The following is a 24,578-nucleotide window of genomic DNA, read 5'->3' on the forward strand; positions in this document are numbered from 1 at the left end:
TACCATGTGAAAATTCCTACACTCAAGGAACCCCTATTGCAGCAAATCTGAATCTACTTCACCTACTTGTTTTTTAAATTACATTCATCAAGTTATTATTCTGAATACTGAAGCAAATTACTTCTGCAGCCTACACTAATTAAATATTTGATCTCATGAAACAGAAAACGAAGCAAAGAACAAGATACATAGGACACACTTATTTTTGGACACAATAGTCCCCAGAAAAACCCAATGCGGGAAAACTGATGCAACAACTCTGAGGGTTTTATTATTATGCAGGAGAAATATCTGAATACAAATCTAGGATGCTCATCTAGCAATCCTTTACAAAGAAAATACTGGCGGAAAATCTGAGTGAGTTTTATCTCACTTCACCCTGCAGAATTCCGGCTGATCCAGCATAAGACTGGCTAACCCCGACTATTTTTGCGCCGGCTCTGCATCAGCCCTGCATCACCTTCTTTGCCCTTTGTGTCAGCTCTCCCGACTGTTCCAGCAGTTCCCAGTAGTTTCGGTAGTTTCCGACAGTTCTGGATTCTACGTGACAGTCAAATTTTCTATGTCATCTCTCCTGGCTACTGCGTTGCCTTTGCGTCAGCTCTTCTCGCTGTTCCAAGTTCCAACAGTTCCCGACAGTTCCTACAATTCTGGATTCTACGTGATGGGAAACTTTTTTGCGTGAGCTCTCTCGGCTACTGCGCTACCTCTCTGCAAGCTCTCTCCGCCTCTCTGTTTTGTATTCTCCGAAAAGTCCTTCTCCCAGATTCTCTTTGCCCCTCAGCTGCAAGATCTCCCCAATCGGTTTTCCTCCTGAAAACTTTTCACCTCTGAAAATCGATTTCCTCAATCTCTCTGTGTGTCTTTCCAAATGAACCCCAAGCCTCCATTTTATACTTTTCTTGTTGAGTCTTCAATGACCGAGATTAAGTCTCTAATCAACGGCTAAGATTAAAACATGACTTGATCTGCCTTCTAGATCATTCTCACCCATATTTTGGTTAATACCCATTAATATTTTAATTTCCTTAAGTTTAGACTTGGGAACTCCATTAAAAATATTAATTATTTTAATAAAATACAATCCAGGTGGAATTTCACCAAACGGTTTCTGGGATCTTTAGAACTTATGTGCCTTAGCCTCTCCACCAATTTTCAAGGCGAGAGCAAGTCCGATGCTACCAAAAACTAATAGAACACAGTAAATAACTTTGGATAGATTAACAAGTAGGACAACTAACATCAATGTGCTGCAGTAGGGATTCCTGTTGTGGAATTTTCACAGGCACCACTAATTCAAAGAATGAGTAATTCAAAGAATGAGTGAGGCTATGTTAAAATTAGGTATGTTCTATGCTGGAGCAATTTATTTAATTTCTTTTCCATATTAGCAATCACATAAGCATAAAGTAAACTGCAGATAGAACATAAATATAAATTGCAGAAGACAAGCCAAGACAAGAGGACACAAGATGTGGCGCAAGCTAGGGACAAACCCCACAATGTGTGGGGAAACCCTTGATCAATTCTTCTTTTATGTTCTTCAAAGTTCAGCAGAGAAAGAGAGAGAGAGAGATAGTACATTTACAACAGAAGTCAACACTTTGACTTATTTAGATCTAGCATAGATCATTTCGTATAACGATGAGATCAGTTGAAGACATTCTGCTTCAACTGATTCTCCAAGGTGACTCCTTCACCTATCATCATGCTGCATCTCGTCCATTTGCTGCACCTTACCGTGTAGCACCATCATGCTGCATCATGCATCATCATGTTGCTCATGATCTCATACATCACGCTGCCCATACATCATGCTGTCCATAATCTGCATCATGCTGCCCATACATCATGCTGTCCATGCTAATATGCATCATCATCATGCTGCTGTCCTTACAGATGTGTATTTTCATTATGCTAGTGCCCTAGCAGATGTGCTTCATCATCATGCTGCTGTCCATCATGTCCATGTTCTCATTCAACTTCATGTTGCCCATGTATCATGTAGCTCCTTGCTAATGTGCATTATCATCATTATGTTGCCCCTGCTAATGTGCATGATTATCATGCTGCCCTTGCCTTCATCATGATTGTCATTCTGCCCTTGCCCTCATCATGATTATCATGCTACCCTTGTCATAATACACTGAGTTCTATATCTCAGGATGCTATGTGTAACATAGTCCCTGCGTCCAAGATTTTCATCTTTAGATCACTATTGTATTACACTGTCCAATATGCTTAGAAAGACTGCTTCTTTCATAGACAACCTTGGATTTACCACGCTGTCACCTACAGCTTTGTATTACTGCGGCTTTACTTCCTTGTTGTTTATGACCTGTGTATTAGGCTACAGGTTAGCGTATATATGTTTCATTTACCTGTGCATAGATATATATGTGTGTGTGTGTGTGTGTGTGTGTATCTAGTTGCGTAGGTTATCTCAATGACCAACGTATATATATTGCTACATTTATTGCCTGGGTATATATATATATATATGTATTGCCATTGCCTTCATGACTGCGTGATATTCATGACAGTGTATCTATGTTTTATTGAATACACAGGGTATCACTGTTTCATTGACCAGCGTATAGTATCTATGTCCCATTGACCTGCGTATGGGTGCTTCATGAAGATCGTAGATAACAGTGGTTGTGGTTATGAATGCGGCTAGGTCTTTGATGACCTACATCTCTGTCATTCGGACACTCCTTTGCATAAGGGCCGAACTCATAACCAAGACATCTACCTTTCCTCTTTTCACCCTTAGATCCGAACTTCCCAATGAAGTGATATTCAGGTATGCCATTAGAAGTTCTGCTGCGCCATTCTGATAATATGCTTTGCTTCGACTTCACCCAAAGTGAATTGTGAAGAACCCATTGATCCTTTTGTCTTGTCCCAATTGTCTTTGGTGATTACTCTTTCACTCTTGCTTTGGCATTGTCTTCACCTCAGCTCTGATACCATGTTAAAATTAGGTATGTTCTATGCTGGAGCAATTTATTTAATTTCTTTTCCATATTAGCAATCACATCAGCATAAAGTAAACTGCAGATAGAACATAAATATAAATCGCAAAAGACAAGCCAGGACAAGAGGACACAAGATGTGGCGCAAGCCAGGGACAAACCCCACAATGTGTGGTGAAACCCTTGATCAATTCTTCTTTTATGTTCTTCACAGTTCAACAGAGAAAGAGAGAGAGAGAGAGAGAGATAGTACATTTACAACAGAGTCAACACTTTGACTTATCTAGATCTAGCATAGATCATTTCGAATAATGATGAGATCAGTTGAAGACATTCTGCTTCAACTGATTCTCCAAGCTGACTTCTTCACCTATCATCGTGCTGCATCTCGTCCATTTGCTGCACCTTACCGTGCAGCACCATCACGCTGCATCATGCATCATCATGCTGCTCATGATCTCATACATCACGCTGCCCATACATCACGCTGTCCATAATCTGCATCATGTTGCCCATACATCATGCTGTCCATGCTAATATGCATCATCATCATGCTGTTGTCCTTATAGATGTGTATTTTCATTATGTTGGTGCCCTAGCAGATGTGCTTCATCCTCATGCTGCTGTCCATCATGTCCATGTTCTCATTCAACTTCATGTTGCCCATGTATCATGTAGCTCCTTGTTAATGTGCATTATCATCATTATGCTGCCCCTGCTAATGTGCATGATTATCATGCTGCCCTTGCCTTCATCATGATTATCATGCTGTCCTTGTCATAATACATCGAGTTCTATATCTCAGGATGTTGTGTGTAACATAGTCCCTTTGTCCAAGATTTTCATCTTTAGATCACTATTGTATTACACTGTCCAATATGCTTAGAAAGACTGCTTCTTTCATAGACAGCCTTGGATTTACCACGCTGTCACCTACAACTTTGTATTACTGCGGCTTTACTTCCTTGCTGTTTATGACCTGCGTATTAGGCTATAGGTTAGCGTATATATGTTTCATTTACTTGTGCATATATATATGTGTGTGTATCTAGCTGCGTAGGTTATCTCAATGACTAGCGTATATATATTGCTACGTTCATTGCCTGGGTATATATATAGGTATTGCCATTGCCTTCATGACTGCGTGATATTCATGACAACGTATCTATGTTTTATTGAATACACAGGGTATCACTGTTTCATCGACCAGCGTATAGTATCTATGTCCCATTGACCTGCGTATGGGTGCTTCATGAAGATCGTAGATAACAGCGGCTGTGGTTATGACTGTGGCTAGGTCTTCAACGAGCAATGTATATACTTTGACTGCGGTTAGGTCTCCAACATGCAACGTATATACTTTGACTGCGGCTAGGTCTCCAACGAGCAGCGTATATATATTGACTGCAGCTAGGTGAGCAACGTATATATATTTCATTGCTGCGTTCATCTCAGCATATGGTTGCATGGATAAGGTCACCATTAGAACGTGTGGATTGCCTTCATTATAGCGTATAGACTGCGACTCTTTCTACTGCAGCTAGGGCATCCAATGTATTCTCTTTTGTGTCTTCTCCTTTTCCAAAAACCCAAGACGTGGAGAGGAGGAGTTCACATGGAGAATGTGTGTTCTAAATGACATCAAATCCTCTTCTATTTATACAAAAAACGTATAGGTTGAATAGACATGACGTTTGGGCTTCTAGAGCCTAAATAAGCGCTGGTCGGCTTGATAATCATTACATAATCAAAATAAATTCATATCTCCATAAATACTTATCGGAATCGGATGATCTTTGGATCAATCCTACACCTCTCGATGAGAGGGATCCAATAAAAATATCAGCTGCCATAAATAAGCTGACCCACATGGAGTTTGGCCCTAGTTGCCAATTTAACAGGCTATATCCCCCTATGGGTGTTGGAAACATATTAGTTGCTAGCTCATAATTCCCATGACTAGCATCTGACCTTTTTAAAAATTGGTTGTATATACTTCTCCCCTACTACAATGAAACTTAGAAACATATTTGTTGTTTATATTGTGGAAAGGATTCAAGGAGGCACGAGAATCCCTCAACATGAACGAATATTGACCTTGGATCTTGTATTACACAAGACATTGTAAGATGAAGTGATCTTCGTTATAGATTCCTTGAAAAACAATGTTTACAAATATGCTTCTCTCTTGGTTTGGAATGACTTGTCTCCATACAATGTTGGTGAGAGCAAAGTCTAAACATTTCCCTAGAAAAATCCTAACAAACAAGGCCAATTGCATTGTGATATATCTAGGAGTATGGAGGAGGCTATGCTAAAATTACATGTAATTATGTAATTGAGGAAATAGCATTGGAACTTGGGGAGACTAGGTCTTTTGGCTTAATCTAGGTGGATTTTAGGTGTGCTTTGAATATATTTCCTTTGATTCCTTTGTTAATATGTCTTCTTCTTTAATCTCAATGTTGACCACCAACAAGGGTGTTTTAATGCCATGGAGGATTGCGTCTTAAGGCTAGGGCCCTATTAGTGTAGACCACCCACAAGAATAAATTATTATATTGGAACTTGGTGTTGACATCCACACCACTAATTTAGAGAATGAATGAGGCTAGCTCCCCCTATGGGTGGTGCATTAGGGGAATTTTTGAGGTAAAAAATGGGCCTCAAAACAAAGTTGTACTAACAAAATTACCTTTAAAAGAACCAATAGGATTCAAGATGATGATGTCATCCCCAGGGGAAAATATTTTGGAGGGAAAAGAAGTAAACTATTTTTTTATTGTTTTTCCGATTTATCTCCTCATAGGTTTACACTCTTTTTTCATGTATTTTCATTTTTTTCGATGTTGGTCTACTCGAAAGTATGCAAAGTGGGTACTCTTTGGATGTAAAATTTTAATTCTACATCCAACAGGTGTCTACACTTGACATTTGAGTAAACATATAAGGAGATAAGCCAAAAGTACAATAAAAAAATAGTTTTCTTTTTTTTCATTAAAAATTCATAATTCTTATTTTATTATTTTAACTATTATATTATTATTTTTCTTAGGAGGCCCATTTAGACCTCAAAATTCTCCTAATGGCAAATGTCTATATTGGTAGCTCATTAGCTCATATCCAACCTTTTTGAAAATTTGTTGTATTTTTTTCTCCCTTCTTTAGTGCAACTTAGAAACATATTTGTTCTATGTATTATGCAAAGAGCTTCAGGGAACCATGGGAGTCCCTCAACATGCAATAATATTGATCCTTGATCATGTATTAGATAGGACATTGGGAGATGAAGTGATCTTCAATCTTAGTTTCTTGAAGGAAATTTTTACAAATATGTTTCTTTGTTGGCATGTGATGATTTGCCTCCCTACAAATTGGTGAGAATAAGCCCTAAATACTTCCTGGAAATCAAATGAAACAAGGCAGCTACATATTGATATGCTTAGGAGTATAGAGGAGACTGTTGGATTTTTGTAGCTATGGTCAGTCTTTATATAAAAAGAAAAGATAAATAAAAATTAAATTTCAAGTTGGCTTCAAAAGGAGGGAAAATAGTTTTTTGAAAATAATTTTTTTGGCTCCACAAGTACAAGTTGGCCTGCCTTAAAGTCCCACCTATTCAACTTGTTGACCACTACGTGTCAACTTCCCAACAGTACACCCCCTTTTCTTTGCAAAAAGGGATAGCGCTTGATCGACATATCCGTGCCATTCGACAGTCATCGTCGACTTGATCATATTATGTTGTAAACCCAGTCTGCATGTGCGAATTGTAAATAATCTTAGCAGATATGAGTCGTGTATGTAAATTGCCTAGGTGGACCTAATTTCCTAGTGATAATCTACGTTCCGGAAGGTTTTTTGTCTCACCGATCTATGATCGGGAGAGTTTTCCTTCAGCCTAACCCCAACGCCGGAATGGATTTTGTCATTAGAAGCTTAGGAGAATCCTAGTGTGTTAATCTACTAGATTATAGTTGTGTCGCAGAACTGGGTGATTTATGAGGGTCTATGTCAAATGGGTTTTCCCCTTGAGATATAAAGTTGTAAAAGTCATGATGTAAAGTGTCTTGAGGGTTAGAAAATGTTTTAATCCCCTCATAAGTCCTAAGTCCTAGGTCCTAGGTGATTTTTCCAAAGGCTAAGTTTGAGGATCCATTTAAAAAATAAATTAAAAATTAAAGAATTAAAAAATTAAAAAAATAACTGAAAAATAAAAATTAAAAAAAAATAAAAAGTAATAAAACTTATAAAATAAATTAAAAAAAAATAATAAAAATTTAAATAAAAATAATAAAATAATAAAATAAAGTAAAAACCTTAAAAATAATAAAATAATATTTTTGAGTAAATAAATGTAGAATTTCAATTTTTAATGCATTAAAAAATTCGACGGATGAGATTAAGAGATGTCTTGATCCTCATCGACGGTCGAGATCATTTTGACATGGATCACTCGAACTAGTCGTTGGGATTTTTTTCCTTTAAATAGGGTGCTATGGGTCATTTGAGAGCAGATTTGATCTGAGAATCTAGTGCTAAAGAAAGCTCTCTTGTAGTCATTTTTTGTGCAATAAAGAAGACTTTGGGGTTAAAAATCTTGTTGGTGTTACTCTTCTGAAAATGCTGTAAGATTGTTCTATTTTTTTCTGCATAATTTTATTTTCAGCCATTGATGATAGCTTAATGAAGATTGATCTAGGCACAGGTATCTTGTCTGATCTTTGGGGTTTGAATAATAGTTTAGATTCTGAAATATAGTGGCAGGTATCTCCATTTGATCGGGGTTTCACTATTGTTTTCTCCTTCTATGTTAATGGTTGATTTTACGCTGTGCAGGAAATCCTTTTTTCAGATTACCGGGCGTTAGGAGAAGTTCTCGGCTGAACCAGCCAACTCCCGGGTTGTGTTTTCTGAAAGAGCCCAGCCAGTTTTTGATCCCGGGCTTATCATTCGAAATATTTTTTATCAATGCATGCAGGGTTTTCTGAAGCGTTTTACATTAAAATTAAATTCTGATAATATTACTGTGATTATTGATAAATCTGGCTGCTTAAAAGCTTTCAGTTTGTAAATACTGTAAATTTTTTGCTGGGTCTAGGGTTTTAGTTTCATTTGCTGCACATATTATTATTGGTTTTTGTTTTCCCATTGCAGGTTGCAGGCACAGGCTTTGAGTTTTTTTTTAGGGTTTCATCAGGCAATCTCAAGCACTTTGCCATCCGGGGTTTCATTTTTGCAGGGATATTCTCCAAAAAAGATTTTTTAAATTTTCTGGCGAAATCCGAGGGTGTACGTTGGTCTCAGGCCCAGAAAGTCAAGAGAAAAACGCATATATATATACAAGGGAGAAGCCCGCATACTTTCCAGCCTGCAAAACCCTCTTGTCAGTCTACTGTCAACGCATCTTCTTCCTTATCCGCCCTCCTCTTCCCATTTCTTTTCTGTTGCGGTTCCATTCATTCCCGCGCTCAAATTAAAGCCTGCAAACAAAACAAAATAATCGTGGCATCCCTCTCTGCCTGCGTCTGATCCTTTTCTCATCTCCACGCAGTAAAAAAATCGCGTCTGCAAATCAAAATCAGCCATCTGAGCTGTGGAACCTTCGTCCTACGCTGCCATTCTCTTGCTGGTTGCCCTGCGTACTCATTCAAATCTCAGTAAACTCCAGACTTCCGTTGAATTCACCTGCAACAAACAGCAAACTCCGCTGTCAGGATTCTGGCATTCTACACGGACCAGGGGCGTGGAAAGGTTGAATGGCTTATGCGTAAATCTCTTCCCATTTGCGTAAGAGGAAGTCATCGTTTTTTTTTTGGGTTCAGCGTTTCAGGAGTTTAGACTTCAGATCTTAAATTTGATTTTTTTAGTTTTAGTTTAGATATGTCATAGTATGGGTAGTGTCTAATTTTTATGTATTTCATTTTTCCTTTTAGTTTTTTGGGTTTAACTTTAGTTTAGCATAAAAATTTCTTTGTCCTTTAGGGACTTTAGATTTGATTTAAAATTTAGTTTTGAATTGAAAATTTTAAAAAATCAATAAAAAAGAAAAACAAATTTCATAAAAATTCTTTAGGCTTTGAGCTTTAATTGAGATTTGATTTTTTTATTTTTTTATTTGATTTTTTTAGGTTTTAGATTAGATTTAAATTAGATTTTATTTTTCATTTTTAGGCTTTGTTTTGAGTTTAAAAATTAAAATTCATTAAAAAAAAAATAAAATTATAAAACTTAAAAAAAAAAAAAAAAAAAAAAAAAAAAAAAAAAAAAAATCATGAAAAGTTTTAGTTTTTAATTTTGATTTTATAGTTTAGTTTAGTTTTATTTTATTTTTTATATATATCATAAATCAAATAAAAAAAAATAATAATAAAAAATTCATAAAAAATAAAAAGTTTTTTTTAATATTTTAGTTTGATTTAGATTGTAAACTTTTTTTTGGTGAACTTTAAAAAATAAAAAATAAAAAATAAATAAAAAAAAATAAAAATATCATATTTTGTTTAGATTTATTTGATTTTAGGAATAGATTTTAATAATTTTAAGTTTTATTTAGTTTAGTTTAATTTAGAATAGTTTTAAGTTTTATTTTTATTTTTAAAATAATAATAATAATAATAATAATAAATATTTAAAAAATATAAAAATTAAAAAATATTTTGAAAAAGCTTAAAAAAAAAATTTGAAAATTCATCGTTTGTGGTATTATCCTATAGTTAAGTGCACTTAATGTTTATCTTGAAGTTAGCTATGTGAAAGTGGTATCTGATTCAGCATCTAAATTTTATGATCATTTAAAGCATTTAATTTTTCTTTAAGTTTAATCGCTGGATCATCGTTAAAGCATTGTGAATTTACTGGATATCTTGCATTGCTTGGGTTATTGGATAATAAATGTTTGTTTTACATGGTTCATATTTCTGCAACATCTAATCATTTAATCATTAACTCCATAAGGCACTGGTCTATTAAGCTTAACAAAATCAATTTAGTGCTTGTTTCTTCGTGTCTCCCAACCCAACTAGTCCACAGTTGGTCTTCATCATCTCATAGGGTCTACCTCCCTTAGCCGCGAGAGACAGGCTTAAACGGAGAGATCGGGGATCAGAGTGACAGCCCCCGGTCTGAGCGTTGTCGTGACAATCTATGCGACAACACAACTCATTTGATCATTATATAAAGACAACTTGTCTCAGTCATTTGGACACAATTTGAATCACACAAAGATAAAATCTTTTGTTCATCTATGTGGAGAGACAAGGGAGAAATCCAAAGTTTGACTAGACTGTCCAAGCATTGACCAAGCCTCTATTTTGACCTTAGTCTAACCTTGCACGTGTGGAGAGAGGCCAAAGCTTTTTGGGCATTTTGTTGGGCAACAAACCAAATCTTCTGTGGAGGAACAAGAGGCCAAAATTCGGCCTAGTTGACCAGACTGGACCGAATCTTTTTGAGCAACAGTTTGACCTAGCTTGTAGACAGTTTGACCTGGGTCTAGTTACTGGTCATTTTGACTTTATTTGAATGGAAAGTTCAGATTGTATCTCTTATTGAATTGGACAATTTCTCTAAGAAAACGCTGTTGGGTTTTTCCCTAGTTAGGGTTTTCCCAGGATAAACTTTGTGTCTCTTATGTTCAATTGCCTCTTCATGTTTCTACTATCATTATTACATTGTAGTTGAGATTTTCTATGTATAATTGCTTAATGATGAATGTGACACAAGATGAATTAATGATGATATCACTAGAAGTAATTATCAATCTAGAAATCATGAAAAATAAATAGAGACTACCTAAAACTACATGTAATTGAGGAAATAGTACTGAACTTGGAGATTTTGGGTCTTCTAGCTTGATCTAGGTGGATTTTGAATATGATTGAATATTTTTTCTTTGAAGACTTTGTTAATTTCCTTTTCTTCTTCATTCTCTATGTTACCAACAACGGTGGTTTTTTGCCATTGAGGATTGCTTCTAAAGGTTCTGTCGGTCTAGGCCACTCACAAGAGGAAATTATTCAACAAGAGCTTGATGTTGATATCTACCAGGAAGAGACCACTATGGTTTCATGATACCTTACAAGATGTTGCAAAACATGTTGCTGCAATAGGGACTTTCAGGGAAAGCAAGAAGCCATGTCGATACCAGGGATATGTTGTGGCTATGAGCAACATCATATAGGCTGAACCAGACACGTTTGAAGAAGCAGTGAAAGAGAAGGTATGGAAAGATGTTATGGTTGAAGAGTATTAATCGATCATGGAGAATGATGTATGGGAAGTGGTTCCAAGACCCGAAGGAAGGTCCGTTGTGACTTCAAAATGGTTGTACAAGATCAAGCATGGAGTAGATGGAAGTATCGAGAAATATAAGGCGAGGTTCATGGCTAGAGGTTTCTCCTAGAAAGAGGGAGAGGACTATGATGATATATTTGCACCAGTTGCTCGTTATACTACTATTCGATCTATTGTTGCTCTAGTAGCTAGCCAGGGATGGACTCTTCATTAGATGGATGTGAAGTCCGCGTTTCTACATGGCATACTCCAGGAAGAAGTATATGTTGAGCAACCACAGGGATTTGAAGTACAGGACAGGAAGACTCATGTGTGCAGGTTGAAGAAGGCACTTTATGGATTGAACCAAGCCCCTAGGGATTGGAATGCCCGCATAGATATCTACCTGATGAAGCTTGGTTTTATGACAAGCAATGCCAATTTGAACCTCTACTTCAAAGTAGTCCAAGGTATGCCCCTAATTTTGGTTTATATGTTGATTACTTATTCTTAACAGGTGGAGAGCCTCTAATTCTTGAGTGCAAGAGGTAGCTGGCCTTTGAATTTGAAATGAAAGACCTTGGATTGATGCACTACTTCCTGGGCTTAGAAGTGTGGTAGAGGCCTGGTGAGATTTTCCTTTCTCAAGGGAAATATGTTGTGAAACTGTTGGAAAGATTTGGTATGGTGGAATGTAAGTCCATGTCCACACCAATGGAGATAAACTTCAAGAAGTCACGTGGAGAAGCTGCAGCTCCCGATCTAGTAAATCCTATTGAGTATGACAATTGATTGGGGCTTTGATGTTCCTTGTGAACACTCGACCGAACATATGTTTTGCAGTTAACTCTCTAAGTCAATTTATGACTGAACCTCTACATGCACACTGGGTCACTGCTAAGCATGTGTTGAGATACTTAGATGGGTCAATTAATCTTGGACTGAGATATACTGTCGGAGATGTGAGACTTCACGGATACATTGAGGCCTACTGGGCCGAAAATGGTATTAACAGGAAGAGTACTTTAGGGTGTTGTAGGAAGCCTTGGATCTACCATGATATCTTGGATGAGTAGGAAGCAAAATTCCGTTTCCCTTAGCACGACTTAGGCAAAGTATGTTGCTGCTAGCATGGCTAGCTGTGAGGTAGTATGGTTGAGGAAGCTCTTTGGAGCGCTGTTTGAGCAGGCTCTGGATATGAAAGTGATATATCGCGATAATAAGAGTGGGAACGGACTGGCAGAAAATCCCGTGTTACATGACAAGTCCAAGCATATTGAGATTAGAAATCACTACATTTGAGATATGGTGCAAAGAGGAGCCAAAGACTCCATATTTCGACTGGTGAGCAGATAACAAATATTCTCACCAAGGCTTTGTTGAAAGGGAAGTTCTTGGTCTTTAGAGAGCAGCTTGGACTCATGGATGTGACTCTCCTGGGAAAGGGTCACAACTGATTGAGAACACTGAGCTATGCTCTTCCCCCCTGTTTGAGCTCCTAGGGAGAGGAATTAAGCCAAAGATCTCTTGGGGTTGAGGGAACTTTGGACAATGGGATGTGCGATCCCTTTCATTTTATGACAAGTTGGGTATCATGCCTATTGTTAATGTAGGGTGTACACGATCCTTGTCATTTATGATAAGTTGGGTATCCTCCCTTACAATCTGTTTGGGGCTTGACAGAGTATACCCTGAAAGTAGTGCCAATGGGTTATGAGAGACTTGGGAGTGTGTGATCCTTACCTCTAGTAAGTTGTGTATCGTCCCCAAGTGAAAGGATGTAGGTGTTCTACCATTTGATTCTTGAGGGTCAAGGTGGGAAGATCAACATGCAATATGATGTGCGACACTTACCATATTTTTGACTTATTGTTTATGTACTTGGATATTGTATCTCTTTGTTGAACATTTGATGACAATCTAATAGAAAAAGTATGGTGCCCATACTGTGCAATCTTAACCAGTAAAACCTTAACTATGAAATTTTAACTAGATAGTGACTGAAATTTAAAATTTAAATTGCAAAGGAATGCCTGGAATCAGTTGAAGGTGTCTTGGACTGTGGTTGTTTCCATTGCTGCAGTTACCAAACCACCCTTTTTACCTCCCAACCTATCTAGGGTCTACCTGTATGGTCCCCAGATCCAGAAGACAAATCTTCTGGCCCCTGTGCCCAAAACCCCAAGAACAATCAAGCTCAATATCTGTGACTCTGTTAGAAATTTCTCGTCTCTCTGTAAAACTCACCAAAATCCCCTTCTCCAAAGAAAACTTTCTCCCCTTACCTCGACCAAATTCCTCCTTAAATCTCTGAGGTTCCTCACTGCCCCCTCCTCTGTCGCCTTCAATTAGGTATTTTCTGTTTGAAATTTGCAGAGGCGGTCACCGTCTTTTCTTGACACGATGATTTCATAGTGTACGGTCACCTTTCCTTTTGACAATGAGACTTCACGAATGTCTCAATGGATTATTTTAATTTGTTTGTATTTTATTACCTTTAATTATTATATTATAATTTCTGTTGAATACCAAATTAATATATTTATTTAATTCCCTTTTATAATATATATGGTATATTTCCATATACCTATGTTATATTATACATGTCCCTTTAATTATTTTGGTTCCTTCTTGTTGACACAGCTATATTTCCTCAAATTCCTTTATATTATAATTAATGCAAAATGTATAATCTCATTATTATACTTAACAGTTAACAATAATATGTTATAGTTCTTATTTAGTTAATATAATTCATAATATTATAGTTTTTGTATAATACTTTGTATTTACTTTTATTCAGGGTAATACGTTAATGGTGGTTTACATAGTAACTAACCAATCTTAACGTATACATTATATCTTGTCGATTTTTTTTATTTGTTGACCACTGGAGTGGCACCTGATGATTATATGAAGACTCCATGCCCAAGGATGATCCAGAGGACAGTTGTACCATCATATATCATCAGTCAACAAAGTTTTTTGAACTCTACTTCTATTTTCTCATCATCTTTCTTGTATCCAGATTCCACACCTCGCGGGGAATTGTAATAAGTGATACTAGTAATGATGCAGTTTGAGTCTATAACAGGCTTAGGATGTCTCCTAGAAACTCACATCTTTTTAAACTCAACTTTTCATTAGGGACCACCCCTCTTAGCTAACCTAGGAGATAGCTTAAATGGAGAGAGTCGGGATTAGTGTGACAACCCTTTCTCTGAGTTCCCTGCCACCAACCACACCATGTGGGGTTGCAAGCTTTTCTCACTGACTTGTAGGTAGGTGTAGGCGGCAGGGTCAACATTCTTTGGCGTCTTTGCCTGGGACAAGCTTTCTTGTACCTGGGAAATCGACTAACCTTTTGGTTTTAGCATTTTTGAACTTTAGATTTAGATTCTTGCTCAAGTGGCGACTCTACTCAATCCAAATTTTGCAAGAGTCTCTACTAGGAGAAATTCAAGTGGTCTAATTAGTCCCTCTCCTGATCCTGAAAGGGTTTTTAGAGGGAGGTTGAATAGACTTTCTCATAGTAGAGCTCTTGCTAGTCTTGGGCAAGAGGCTATTTCTGATATTCATTTTCTTTTTCAAGAACAAGTAGAGCATAACATCATGAATGATCTTTTTGCTCCTTGTGACTTCACTAACATAAATGGCTATTCTCACAATATCCCTGACAAGGCTATTGAAAAGTTGCCTTCCTTTCAAGGTAATAATGCCATTAGTTCTACATCACTTGTGAAAAACTTTAATGTTTGTATCTTTAAATGGTGTAACACTGCTAATTATGAGGATGTGAAGATGAGGCTTTTTGTTTTATCTTTAGAAGAGGATGCTCTTGATTGGCTCACTGAGCAACCTGCTAACTCATATAACTCTTTACAAGCCATTCTAACTGCATTTTTAGATAAGTTTGCAGAGAAGAAGGAAAATAGGCATTTGATCAATGCCATTAGCAACATGAAGAAAAATGAGAATGAAACCATGGAGGAGTTTAACAGGAGATTCAATGAATTAGTAAAAAGCATGCTCGCTACTGTTAAACCCCCTGATGAATTTCTTTATTCTCATATCTAGAGGCTTTTAGGGTTGACACTGCCTATGAGTTGAGGAGGAAGGAGCCTATGAATCTAAGTGTAGCTCAATCTAAAGCCTTGAAGATAGAAAGGGCTAGAAAGCAATCAGGAAAATTTGAAATTCTTGGTTTCAATAGAGGGCCGTCAAAATCAAATGATTCCAAGGCAAGGCCAATGAATAGACTACGCATGATCTTATTAAAGAATTAACTCAACTCATTAAGAGCATGGAAGCAAATCACATTAAAGAAATGCAATCCATGCAAAATAGGTTGGTGGCCATGGAAAGATCACAAGTGCAAAGATTCCAACCTAGGCCAAATGATAGATGACAAAAGAATAAAGGCCCTCAACAAGAGCATAGGCCTCCAAATCCATTGGAATCCACCAACATGGTAGATCAGATTCCCCCTTTTTGTAGGCCATGTAATGAGTTCCATGAAGAAGCCACATATCCATATGTGAAGAGAATCATGGAAAGTGGCATGTTAGGAGATGAACATGTAGGGACAGCTGGTCAAATCAATATGTTCTCTATGGCAGATCAAATATACACCATTGAGAGAAATCAAGAGATTGACCATGGGCCTAATAATCTTGGGGTTTACAATATCATTGCAAATTTTGACAAAGTCACTAAGATTTTTGGGGAAAACCTACATCTGGATAGATTCTTGCTATGGAAAAACACAAAGGGATGACTTATTAGAGAAGGGATATCCAAGACCAGAATAATCACATAAATTTTTCTCCTCCTACTTCAGAATTGAATTTTGATTTGGGCAATTGGGTGAATAATGCAAAGGTTTCTATTCCAGTGATTGAACTTTTAAAGATACCATCTCAAAGGGCCAAGTTACTAAGTGCCATTGAAGTTATTCAAAGGGAAGAAAAACCTAGTGACAAACCAGAAGATGAGGAAATTGTATTGAAAAGTATGAGCTGTTATGTGGGGAATGAACATCGTCTACCATTTTATGTTTCTTTAATAGTGAATGATCGTCTTTTACACAACTGCATGCTTGATTCAGGGGCTTCATCAAATGTCATGACTAAGAAAGTCATGCAACAACTGAATTTAAGGGTATCTAGGCCCTATCACAACATATGTTCAATGGATTCTAAAAGAATTGAAGTGTGTGGGATAATTAAAGATTTACAGGTTTTCCTAGTTGCATACCCAGACAAAATAATGACTATGGATATTGTTGTGATAGATGTTCCTGATTCATGGGGAATGCTCCTATCAAGAAAATGGGCATTAGATCTAGGTGGTAGCCTTCAAATGGACTTATCATATGCCACCATCCCCATGCTTGATAATACCTTTGTCAGACTTGATCGGGAGTTAGAGAAAAGATATCATGTTGAAGATCCAAGGAAACCCAACAATGAGATTATCTATAGATCATGTCAGACAGGAAGTGATGCAGTGTTGACAAATTTTCTTTCCCCCCCCTAACAAAACAGATTCAAAATGAAGAGATTAGGCATAGCTAAAAAACCTTGGGCACTTCAAATCTTCCATCAGAGCATTTTCAAGACAAAGTAGTGAGATTGGCAATAAATGCATTATCATCACCATCTTAACTAACCAAGAAGAAAAGAAAAAAGCGAAAAAAGAAAAAAGATATAAAAAATGAACCACTAGTTTTGAGCAGGATCAAGCCTCAACGCATCAATAGTCGGAAAAGGAAAAGGAAGAGGTTTGGTATATCTGATGGCCACAAACATGTTAATATTGGGGCAAGTCATAGTCCCAAGATAGTCAAAATTGGGCAAGGCACATCAAAGAAAGAACCTATGGACTTGCCTGTGAGTAGGCAGGTTCTCAAGATGGATTTCAACAAAGACATCTGATGCCATGGGGCATCTTTTTGTATCATATTTCTAACCTTATCCCTTGTCATTTTTGTTTAATTAGTTTTATTTCATGAATAAATTATCATTTATGCTTTTAGAATAAATTTCAATTTCTTCATTTCTGTACTTTATTTCATTTGATGATATGTTGAATGGATACTGCTAATATATGTCTTTTGTCGGTGGATGCCGATTCCAGGTTCTTGCACCCTATCACTTCATATTTAGCATGCATCCCCATATGGAGCCAAATGTTGACCACTCGAGTGGCACCTGATGATTATATGAATACTCCACGCCCAAGGATGATCCAAAGGACAGTTGTACCATCATATATCATTAGTCAACATAGTTTTTTTAACTCTACTTCTATCTTCTCATCATCTTTCTTGTACCCATATTCCACACCTTGCAGAGAATTGTAATAATTGGTACTAGTAATGATGTGTTTTGAGTTTGTAACATGCTTAGGATGTTGGGATTCAATCAAAAAACGCGTACACCTTGGAGTGTTTTTTTTTTTATCTGGTTAATTATCCATTTTTTTCAAAGGCGGATAATTTTTTGGGTTTTTTCACTCACTTTTTATCCCAAAGCCAAGGTGACGGTTTGAAGGTTGAGCTCCTAACACATCTTAGTGTCTAGAGTCGATGGATATTACCATACTAGATCACACAAAAAATTTCGTGGAATTTGGTTAGGTCTGGGTAGTCATTTTTTTAATTTTTTAGATTTCCCGCATGTCAAAAATTGCAAATAAAATTGTATTTAAATTGTAATAAGTGTAGTCTAGAAAAGTTATATGGGGTATGAGTAATCAACATTACACCTCTTACCCTCAAATTTCTACTATGACACACTTTGAGGGGTTAATAATGTGTTTTGGACGCTCAAAACCCACATTTCTTAAGTTTAGTGGAAATTGTGGCATTTAGTTAGGCTAGACTTAAATAAAATAGAGAGAAATAAATTATTCCAAGTGACAGAATGACGTGGAAATGACTTGGAAATTATCCTAAGTCAAAGAGTTGAGTCAACGCACATGTGGAAGATGACTGAGCACACTGCATCATAAATACAACATTATTTTATAAAATCGAATTTTCCAGAGATAAAGCAGTAGTAGCACATGTGGAAAATCGAATTCATTAGAGGAGCTCATGCATTGAAGGAATATTCTATGGTATATTTGGACTAAAGATGAGGTGGGGCCTCATCTCAGTTATCTCAGGTCCTACTCTTAGCAGTCCACTCTTGAGGATTACGAGTTTCACTTGGCCAGACTACGAGTTGCACATGGAGGAATCACACAGTTCTTGAAGGAATCACGTAGAGCTATCTGGGGATCATCTACATATGTGGTATCACTTAGTTTGAGTTTTCATTTGTTGACTGAAGTTATCACGGTACTTGGATTCACTCATGGATGAGTTTATTGTGCCATATATAGAATTCGATTTCCTTTGATGTGCACATATGGAATTCAATTTTGCTCTGATGTCTCTATCTTCTCCACATCGAACTTGACTTATCTTTCTTTGGGATTTGCTCCAAGTTCAGTTCTCACATGCATTCTTCCTTGGGATTTGCTCCCAACTCTCTATATAATGAGGCTATATGCTCTCATATTGTATCATGTAATACGAGCTATTGTGTTTGAGGATACTCTGCGGGATTGTATTCACTACTTGCAATATAATACAATAATCTCTGGGGTCAAGCGTGATGGTGTTTTTCTCCTTGCATGTGGTAAATTCTTGACTTGTTGTTATGCTTCTATTTATTTCCTCATGTCATTGTTTCTTTCATGCTTGTTTCAAGTTATGTTAGTATGCAGCTATCTCATATTATCATAAGAATTAATTATTTGCTTTAGGAAAAGAAATCTTCTAGTGGATAATAGATGTATCTCTAGGAATTTTTTCCGTTGCACTTATTTAATTTCATATCGATTTAATGATTTGTGGTGAAGTTTTGTAGATGAATCATTATTTCGTCAAGCTTTTTAAGCATGAGGGGAAGTTCTCGGGGGAATCAATCCATTCTTGAACAAATATTAAAGGAGAATCCGAATGTTTTGAATTCCAAAGTCTTATCTATATCTTATTTGTGTCTTGCAGGGATTCTTTCAAGTTTCTTAAAGATTTTATTTCTTGCATCAAAATATCAAACTTGGGAAAAATTATTTTTTACGTATCGTACTTCATTTATTAATATTTGGCTATTTCAAAAAGCTAAGTCATGGCTAGTCAAAGAGGAGAGCTTGCTCATACTCTTTGGCCTAGCCTCTTGTAGATTATTTTTGTAACATACTTTGTAGTTATCTTGAGCTAACATTTGTTGTTGTAGATTTTTTAATCTGTTCTCTTGCAGCTATTTGCGGGATTCATCATCGGAAAATTACTTACAAGTTTGCATGCAGGACCTTGGGGCTCAGATTTAGTGATTACTTCCACCTTTAGGCCAGATTCATCTTGGATAAGGCCGTGTTCTTCTTGAGGAAGGCCAAGTTCATTTTGGCCATCTCTTGCTCTCTCTTGGCCGTGGCCATAGAGGAGGCTTATCTTCTCTTCTTCTTCTTCAAAAAATCTGCATTTTGTTGAGCTTTTGTGGGCCTCAAATTGCAGAAATTTTCAGCGAGGAAAAGTCTATGGTTTGATTCCAATTTGTTAAGACTTTCCTTGGATTTAACTGAAGACTTCATAGTCTTTTCCTTCTTGTAACAACTAATAAAATTTCTGATTTTGAAAGCGTGGGTTTTACCCATTGGTATCCCTATCTCTCCACCTTTTGGAGAGGCTTGGCGGTTTGACTTTGTTGGTTTATTTCATTTTGCATGCATATCATCTAATTGAGAAATTAACACAACATGCATCACACTCATTTTGCATGCACTTTAATTTAACTTACTACATGTTTTAAATCCATAACAAGTTCATATTTTTTGCATGCAAGCACTTTTTACTTGATCTTATTTGGCTTGAACATAGTTCCAAGTTTACTTATGCTTCACCATTAAACACATTTTACATGCATCAAGTATTTGGACAAATTTTCTCCATAAAGTAACATTTTATTTCATGTCAAGCAAGTACATTTCAAGTAGAAGTTAATTCTCATTGTTTGGTTAATTTATTTACATGCCCCAAGCATCACTAAAACTTACCTCCAACTTAAGTTGGTTGAATAGACTTTTAGGGACCCTCTACCTCTATTGACTCCTCATTGTGAGATCCAAATATTTGGGCGAGGATGAGGTCTGAGGACTAGAGTTCAATTGTAACTTTGTCTTAGCACTAATTAATAAAATAAACCAAGAACAACATTCCATCACATTTTCTTTGTTTGCAAAGTTCTTAAATTTCTTGCTATCTTGATGGTTTAAAGTCTCACATGCAAATCTTATTTCAAGAGGCACTTTGGATGCAAACATTGTAATCTCTTTTAATTTTGCAACAAGTTTAATTTTCTTGTACTTGAAAATTGGCTCATATTTTGGTTTAATTGCATATTTTCATGAATGGTTGATTTCACTTTCAAGAACTATTATTTTGGGTTGCAAACTTCATTGTATCTTGGTCTAACATTTCAGTGCTTTTTATCATATCATTTTCACAAGTGGATTTCTAATTGTATCTTTTTGAGCAAGATAGTTTCCATGTTTTGATTTCTAGACTTATTCATCTTAGAAGCATTTATAATATCTTGTGCTAACAATTTATTGTTTCACTTTTCCGGGTTATTTTGGCTTTCCATTTGAAAACATTTTACTTCATTTTAAGCAAAATACAATTTCATTTCTTAAAGAGCAAATACTTGGAAGGCACTGGTTGTTTATGTATTTCATGCTTATCTTAGGATGATTATTGCTCATATCAGTTTTTGCTCATAAATCTTAAAGAGATAATCTATTTAACTCTAACAATTCTCTTAGAAACTCACATATTTTTAAACTTAAATTTTCATTAGGGACCACCCCCTTTAGCTAACCTAGGAGATAGCTCAAATGGAGAGAGTCGGGATTAGTGTGACAACCCCTTCTCTGAGTTCCCTGGTACCAACCACACCTTATGGGGTTGAAGGCTTTTCTCACTGACTTGTAGGGAGGTGTAAGCGGCAGGGTCAATAGTATTTACTCAGTATCTCAATAATTCATTCATTAGACTTTTCATAATTAGTTAACACATATACAAGTGCAGTGCACGCGATGCATGCATATGTAGCTAGCATATGCATGCTAATATTCACATTCTGTTTGTAATTGTAGGAGGGTCATTACAAAAAGAATTTGAAAAGGGTTTCCCCCTTGTGGGGTTTTTGCTCGTCTTTTACCAAAAACCATGTCTCTATTGTTCTTGGCTGTCTTCTATTGTGCATTTGATTTACTATTCTATCTACAATTGCTTATTGTCGCTGGAAGATTGAATTATATTGGAAATTGATTGCTAATTGAAGAAAAATTGGAATAAGTGATTGTGTTAAGCATAAAACATTGGAACATTAACATCCAAAAGATGTGATCATATTGACCTGCTAGAATTAACACTGCAGCTCTATAAACATGTGCATTGTTTGTGATGACTTCGACAAAATTTTGTGGCCCCACAGTTTCTATTGTATCAATAATAATTTTGGAGATGAATGCTGCACCTTTCACTCCACTGCAATCAACGACCTTCAAAAACATTCCTCCTTGGTGGTATATTGCAATAACATTAACTAAAGGGCAGATTTGAAAGGCAAATTTGTATGTGTTTGTTAATTGTAACGACCCATCTAAACTAATTAACTAATATAAAGTTCTAAACTTTATATTAAAACTGATATGATAAACTTCATATTAAAAATAAATATGAGTTAAACTTTAAAATAAATATGAATTAAACTTTAAAATAAATATGAATTAAACTTTATAATAAATATAAATTTAAACTTTATAAAATATATAAAATTAAACTTTATAATAAAAATAGAATTAAACTTTATAATAAAAATAAAAGTAAAGACCTTATATAAAAGGGGACGCATAAACCAAACCTGGCTATATAACAAAATACTTGTATAAACAAAATAGATCAGATGAATAAATATCTGAGAGTCTGAAATGCATGCGGAGGCGTGGCGGGAGGAGGAAGAGCGGTGGCTGCAGGGGGAGGGCGGCCACCGCCAAGCCCGCAATTATAAAACCGCAGAGCTGAGCCGGGCACAGGGGGAAAAAAAGAACGCAGGAAAAGGAGGAGGAGAAAATCAGGAGAGAACGGAGGGCAAACCAGAGGAAGACAATTGACCATTGGAAGAGCTTTAGGCATTCTGAGGTTCTGGGCACGGGGGACAGTGAGCTCCTGTGAGAAGCTTACTGGATTGAGCAGCCAGGCTCTGCTCAGTCTGGCTGGGTGGAATTGGTCTCCCGATAATTGGAGCAGAGCAGTGGCAACATCATCAACTACACCAGATCAGATAGCAGTCCAGGTAGGTACCTGCTTTTAATTTTCTTTACTGTTACTGTCTATTAGCTTTTGGTCTTTACATGTGATAAATTCCTTACTGCTTTCTTTACTTCTGTTCTCGGCCCTTACATTAATGGAAATGGCTGATTGAACTTTTTGCCTCTCTTGAAAATTGAATTTTTATTTGTCAGTTGAAATCCTAGTAGTACGTTTTGTTCAGCATGATGAAAAATCAAATTAGAACAAGAAGGAAAATTTCTAGGAAACAATTTGTAATTTACTGGGGTTAAAAAATTCAACAAAATATCTCATGAAAAATCGTCTGAGCACTTCCCCATGATCCATGGATGGTAAATGGGGTAAACCTCTGGCCTTGATTTCAAAGTGTAACCTTGAGGGGATCAAAAGAGTGAAGTCATGACTTCCCTAACTTTGGGGAGAGATCTTGCGCCTGGCTCATGATCATTTATTAGTAAAGCATGTCAATGTTTTCTCACAGAAAAATATTATAAACTTTGATACATTATTATAATTTCCTTGCATGCCAAATGTTAATGGATAATGGAAGCCATAGAAAACCTCAATATATCTTAAAGTTCTACAAATTGTAAGTGTATGTTTTTCATAAAATTGTAAACAAATACTGAATTTTTTGTATTTCTAAATTTTAGGATCTTATCTTAACAACATTCATAATCTTGCATCTCTTTATGATTCTGAAATTTATTTGTTTCCGTCATTATTTATTTCATATGGTTATAACTTATTACTACTAAGCTATAGAAGCACCTATAATTAGATCAACCTCAATGCTAGTGATGTCATTTATCTAACTAATACTACCAATTATGGCTTCCAACAAAAAAAGTGACCCCAAAAAATGAAATTTCAGGCTTATATTGGCCTTTTTTCAAGCCTTGCTGAGTTTTGGTGATTTTTTCAACAAAATATCTCTTGAAAAATCCTCTGAGCACTTCCCTATGATCCATGGATGGTAAATGGGGTAGACCATTGACCTTGATTTCAAAGCCTAACCATGAGGGGATCAAAAGAGTGAACTCATGACTTCCCAACTTTGGGGAGAGATCTTGTGCCTGGCTCATGATCTTCTATTAGTGAAGCATATCAATGTTTTCTCATAGACAATTATTATATTATAATTTCCTTCCACGACAAATGTTAATGGATAAAGAAAGCCGTAGAAAATCTCAATATATCTTGAAGTCCTACAAATTTAAAGTGTATGGTTTCATAAAATTGTAAACACATACTGAAGTGTTTTATATTTTTAAATTTCAGGATCTTATCTTAACACCATTCATAAGCTTGCATCTCTATATGATTCTGAATTTTTTTTGTTTCCGCCATTATTTATTTCATATGGTTATTACTACTAAGCTATAGAAGCACTTATTTAATTAATACTGCCAATTATGGCTTCCAGCCAAAAAAAGTCAGAGAAATGACCCCAATAAATCAAATTTCAGGCTTATAAAGGCCTTTTTTCAAGCGTTGTTGATTTTTCCCCAAAAAATCATGATGGCAAGATTTTTTTTAATGATCACATCTTTGGTTTTGCAAACAATTTCTCATTTTCAATTTGGAAGTGCATTTTTACGCAATGTTGCCAATTTTTTGGCGATTTTTTCATTTATGGTATTAAGTGAACAACATTAGGTTAATAAAGTGTCATTAAATTAAAATATCAGTAGTTAGGGAATGCCAATGACCCAACTACCAAATATATGGATAATAAGTGTATCTACTTCATTGTATCAGTGGCTCCATTGAAATAAAACTTTTTTATTCTGCATCTCTTATGTATGTAAATTCCTATTTTTTCTGAACTAAGAAGATTTAGATCAAATTGGGTGAATTTCAAAAGCCAGTTGGGAGATTGTAAATGTACAATAAATAAGGCCTCACTATATTAAATCCTA

The 24,578-nt window shown here is 36.1% G+C and overlaps 1 protein-coding gene across 4 annotated transcripts in view; it reads left to right on the forward strand.

The window, feature by feature from the left end:
* LOC149190752 (kinesin-like protein KIN-7C, mitochondrial) overlaps positions 1-24,578 on the forward strand; it is a 397,121-nt gene that overhangs the window by 154,042 nt on the left and 218,501 nt on the right. The gene's annotated exons all lie outside the window — the stretch shown is intronic.

The sequence above is a fragment of the Pinus tabuliformis genome, chromosome 3_1 (assembly GCF_031772625.1).
Source record: "Pinus tabuliformis cultivar Carrire ecotype Pingquan chromosome 3_1, CPIR1, whole genome shotgun sequence".
NCBI lineage: Eukaryota > Viridiplantae > Streptophyta > Pinopsida > Pinales > Pinaceae > Pinus > Pinus tabuliformis.